This window comes from Semicossyphus pulcher, unplaced genomic scaffold (assembly GCF_022749685.1).
Source record: "Semicossyphus pulcher isolate SPU_LCO1_2020_fin unplaced genomic scaffold, fSemPul1.0.p SCAF_8, whole genome shotgun sequence".
In the NCBI taxonomy this organism is placed as follows: Eukaryota; Metazoa; Chordata; class Actinopteri; order Labriformes; family Labridae; genus Semicossyphus; species Semicossyphus pulcher.
Window position 1 is genome coordinate 23,733,530 of NW_027211759.1, and position 6,000 is coordinate 23,739,529.

Below are 6,000 nucleotides of genomic sequence, written 5' to 3' on the forward strand. Positions count from 1 at the left end.
ATCAACACACACACACACACACACACACACACACACACGTGCATGCGCGTGCGCACACACACGCAGATGTTCCTGCTGGTCTCAGAGACTAAACACAGTGTAGAGGGAGAGAAAACAGCTCCAGGAAACAGAGACAAAAACACGAGTGAGAGTGCAACAAGAACTGCCCTGGGGGCTGATTCTGTGTGTGCGTGTGCGTGTGTGTGTGTGCATGCATGTGTGTCATCTACAGAGTATCAGTGGTATCATCTGTCTGTATTATTGGGGATAAGATGCAATTTTAACTACAAGAAATTTAATTTATTGACAATGAAACTAATCAATCATTATTTTGCATGACTAATCTTGCCTTCAGTTTCCTGTTAGGGTCTACATCATGTTCTGGAGGTTTCTGCCTATTTAATAGAGACATTGTGCTATGATTAATTGTAAGTTATTGGCCAATAAATCTGCAATCTTCTAATATTGACAGATCAATCAGTCTGGATGGTTTACCGGCCCAGCTCAGCTCAGTAAAGGTGTTTTCCAACCGTCACACTGGAAGCTCACTGTGTGCACACTTTAACAGGCCTACAGCTGCTTTAAATGCACACACTGCACTTGAAGTCAAGTGTCACATGAGGTGGATAAATAAGCACCGATAAATAAGCACAGATCAAGCCACAAAAAAAATTCAATATGCCGTCGTTCCACTCGACAGAATCCCGGTGTCGCACATCTGTGAGATCTCCAGCTGCCTACTGTACGTCTGCCTCTCCCGCTGCCGAGAACAGCAAGCTTCTACCAGGAAACCCTCCGAAAAGTGAAGAGAAATACCACGAGAGAGTGAGAGAGAGCGAGAGAGAGAGAGAGAGAGAGAGGGGAGGGGGGAGATAAAAGGACATAGAAGTGATAAAGATAAAGAGACAGACAAGCAAAGCAAAGAAAAACAAGAGAAAGAGAGATGGAGAGATGAGGAGCGGGGTTCGTCTTTTTATTGGAGAGGGAGCAGAAATAGAGAAGAAGAAGAAGAAGAAGAAGCGAGGGGGGGTACGCCACTCACAACTTGGCTTTGCATCTGTTATCTCCGCCTCCTGTCACAAGGCTTAAAATAAAAATAAAAATAAAGTGCGATGGTGGCAGCAGTGTTGGTGCGATAGCCCCGTGGAGCATGGAGAGGGGATGTAAAGGAGATAGCTGGTTAAATATAACCCGCTGCATGGCTGCCAGCAGCAAAGAAAGGGGCTATTTTCAAGAGGCAGGGCATCACTGGAGCCCTCAGTGCCCAGATAACATCCATGTTAAGAGAGAGAGAGCGCGCACGTGTGTGTGTGTGTGTGTGGACATATCCAAAACTACTGATCGAACACACGCACGCATAAGTATGCAAGCCCAGCAGACACAATTACTTTAACACACACACACACACACACACACACACACACACACACAGAGGGAGCAGAGCCAAGAAAAGATGCTCCCGCTCACATCTATGTATCTCTCCGCCTCGCCAATGGAAGTATCAGCGACCCCCCCTCGCCTCCCTACCAACGCAAAAAGTCACAACGGGATTTCTGATGGGAAAAATGTGCTTTCCTCAGATGATGGTCAGATAGAGGCGGAGTACAGCCAAATGTCAGAGATGATAAATGGAAGGGTGCAGAGACAAGATCACACACACACACACACACACACACACACACACACACACACACACACACACACACACACACACACACACACACACACACACACACACACACACACACACACACACACACACACACACACACACACACACACACACACACAGCACAGGCAGGCAGGACACAGAGAAATACTCTCCTCCTCACTTGTACTCATAAAAGCACACATGCAAATAAAAGTGCACACGCACACACACGCACACACAGCGGCTGCAACTGTCACTGGCATGTTTGAAGAATCTATCAAAGCTCACATCCAGTATTCAAATCATCTGTAATCAAGAGAGCATGCTGGGAAATTAAACATACACCTTTTATCACATACAGGTGTTATCGTTATTATTTATTTTTTAAACTTCCTGTAGGACACCTGGGTGGCAACTTGTGGTTATTCTCATCATCGTTTAGTCTACCTGTCGATGTTGTTCGCCCACAACAGGTAAAGCAAACATGCAGAGGCGTTTAGTCCAGAAAGATACTTAGTTCACAGTGATGTTAAGTCATTCTTATTTTCGTGCAGCTAATTATTTCAGCTCTAATTGCAGTGTTAAAATGTATAGAGGTTACGTTTTCGAACAGGAGTTAATTTAAATTCACAAAAGATATTTTATTGTTTAGCTGGACACGATGCGCAGTTATTGTATTGTTAGAAATGGTTTATTCTGCAGGACAATGTGCAAGTATGTTCTGGAAGTAGGAACTTTTTTCTGGCCTGTAACTAACAGGACAAGGGATAGATTTGGAAATGAGGGAAGACAGAGTGGGGAAGACCTGCAGCAAAGAGCCGAGGGTCGGAGTTGGACCCAGGCCCGCTGTGTCGAGGACTGTGCCTCTACACATGGGGCGCGCGCCTTAGACGCTGAGCTGAACCGGCGCCCAAAATGTTTCTTTTTTTTGATAATTCCTATAAGTTGGAATATAAAACACAGGCCAGAATGCTCCCTCTCTTTCCTGAACATATCAGTGCTTGAACACTTATTCCATCAGATGATGAACAGTTAATTTAATGGCAACAATTTTAAAACCATTTTTACACTTCATCTAATTCCACTAAAAATATTACTATAAATGTTTGGAACTTTTGCCCGAACTAAATTATTTGAAGACATAAACTTGAAGATATTTTAAACTTAAAAACTTAAAAACAGCATGAAATAACCAAATAAATAATCCAAATATTTACTGATAACAAGAATATAGTTGATAGTTGCAGGCCTAATAATTAATATAAACCAATCAGATCAAAATCATATTTTAAATAGAAACCTTTTTTCACATCAGATTTTCTTTTTGCTGTAGTTTTAAATAAAGATATTTTTCTCCTAGTTTATTTAAGGACAGACGTAAAGAATCAATAAACAGCAACCTAATTTAAAATATATCTAAATATATATTCTAATAAGATCTGTGTTTTCTTACGCTTACTTAGCGTTACATTTCTGATTCCACAGCTGCTAAATGTGATTCTTCTTTAGTTCCTGACTTGTGAAACCCAAATGTCAGAGCATCCCTGAACACACCATGAGGGGAAACAAAGACCCTCTGCTCTCTAAAGCTTTCCTGGACGTGGTCGGGGATCAGAGTCCTGCTCAGAGGCACTCCTGCAGCTGACGTGTGCGAAGCTGCGGCGTGCAGTCGAGGGATGAGTCTTGGTGGACTGGATTAACTCGTGGTGGACTCGGCCTCTGGTCATTAGGTGACACCAGTGATAGCATCATGTCTTGTCTTTCTTAGCGCGACCCTGGCCTGGCCCTGTCTGGCCTGGTGTATTCTGGGGCCTAACCGTGGTGTGTATATGTGTGTATATGAGTGTGTGTGTTTAGTGTGTGTGCGGATGACTTGGGAGATAATTTTAATATCAGGCCGGTGTGGATTGCTGATAGTGTTTTAAGGCAGGGCCCGGTGGACCAGGCGCTGGTAGTACCTATCTGTAATTAGTAACCATTCCCTATCACTGATAAGATAAACTACGCCTGACCTTTTCCATTTGGTCACCATGGCAACCCGACACCCCCACCCCAGCAGCACCGCCCTCCCCCCTCGTATTATTTTAGTGATTAAACAGCAAATAGCAGCGAAGATGTGAGGAGCTGATAGGAGCATGATTAATAATAGCCCTCCACATGGTCCTCTGAGGTGTGTGCGTGTGTGTGTGCGTGTGTGTGTGCGCACAGAAGAGGAGGAGGGGCCTGTCAGTGTCAAACAGTCATTGTGAAAAGGCTTGGCTTGGCTTTTTGTGGTGAATAATGGAAATTTAAGACGAGCAGAAGTGAAATAAAAGCAGCGGGATGAGAGCGATAGATGTCTCTCTGAGGAGCAGCAATATTAACGTCAGCCTCCCTCACACACACACACACACACACACACACTCAGCTCCTCTCTCACACACACTCAGCTCCTGCCCGCCGTGGCCCTCACAGTGTGAGGGGCCGCGCTGTCGAGAGCGATCTGTTGATGAATAATGAATGCGGGGGTCCAGGGTTACCTCGTCCTCACTTTAAAACGCAGCGCTGTGGTTTTAGAGTGGTGGGCCGGAGGAGCAAACTCTCATCAGACAAAGTTGAAATGAGAAACTGAGTGAAGCTAAAGATCGATGACGTGACAAAGTTCACTTGCAGGAAAATCACACGGTCAGTAAGGAGATAGGGAAAGATGCTTTAAGGTCTGAATACGACCAAACACTGCCTAAAAAATGTAATCAAATATAAGTTCAAATGAGCCAAAAGTTGTTCTTTCTGGAAGAGAGGACACCTTTAAATTATGGAGTCACAGGAGTGCCAATAAAAAAAAAGGAAGAATACCTGTTAAAGAATATGACAATAAATGAGGAAATATAAGAAGAAAAAATAAAGGGAAAAATAAAAAATATGTATATATTAAATGAAATATAAAATATAATAGATTAAATATGAACATAAAAAATAAAATAAAAATATTTTATGCTTAAAAATATTTGTACATATATTTATTTGTTGTATTTACTAATTTTATTTCATGATGTAATTTATTTAAATAGTGAATTTATTTTGATCCTTAGTTTCCCTTTTTCTTTTGCTTTACTTTGAAGGGCCCAGCTGTCAATCAACTGGCTTGGAGGCCTTTTTTCTGCCCAGGAGGAAACTAGATGTAAATCAAAAAGGAGACACTTGTAATAATCAGCCAAAGACAATTGTTACTAAACTTCTACATGAAAATGTTCTTCTAGCTCACAGTGTTGGTTGTCTGAACATGCAGCATTCTCTGACAGGGCTCTAAAAGACATGAACACTGCCTGCCCAGCACCAAACAGCACACAGACAATTATTACTATTAATTAAGACAAGTATGAATGCGCTAAAGAGCCAGATAGGAGCAGGTGGAGATGAAACCGGAGGCAAAAGTCCGGGGGAAGGTCACATGTTTACTGATAGCTTGTGGTGCTTTTGACTAATGTACTTAAGAGGTTGCCCTGTTTTGTTTTTATCTCATGCACGTACACAAGAACACTAAAGGAAAAAAATGGATGTGTCCTGCTGATGGCTTCACTTTTTTTAGCTAAGGAAGAAGATCACAAGCTGGCAAACACATAACACTAACACTTATGATAAAAAAAACTATAATATCAATTCCACATCCTAGTTAATAAGCGCCTTTTCCAACAGTGCCCTCATGGAGCCTACAGTATCTCTCTCTCCTCTGCATACTGAGGCCTTCCCCGCTCCTAGGAAGTCTGCTCTGTATCTCCCTCCATTTGCATGCTGTGGAAACGGCGAGTAGGTATGCAAAGCTGCAGCAGGTGACTGAAAGGTCAGCGTGGGTTTGATCGGTCAGCCAAAAAAGCTGAGCAGAGCCCGGCCGACCGTTATCAGTCAGATCCTGCCACTGATAGAGAGGGAAAGAAGGAAATCTCCCTTTAAACTGTACTGTGAGGTTACAGCAGTACAATATAGCTCCACTCCAAAAACAATGATTAGGGACAATGATTAAAGCTCCTGGGAGGAGTTTTTCCACTGGTTATGAAACAGACTGAAATTAATTCTGATAACTCTCTATGACCTACAAAAACAAACCAGACCATCAGCGACAAGACTGATTCTTTCTATATAGTTATTTTTATGCCTGAAACTGCTGGCGGGGGGGCAGGTGTCAGACGAAGGGATTAACTGCACACTGCTTTTGTTTACATTTTCCAGTGTTAACATTTAAAGTGAGTGATACATATGACTGTTAATAAAAGCAGGATGATTTTTTGTTGTTGTTGTGAAAACCACCACAGCAAAGAGATAAGAGGCACGGCTTTGTCCACAGGGGGCGCCAAAATCAACACAAACCCAAA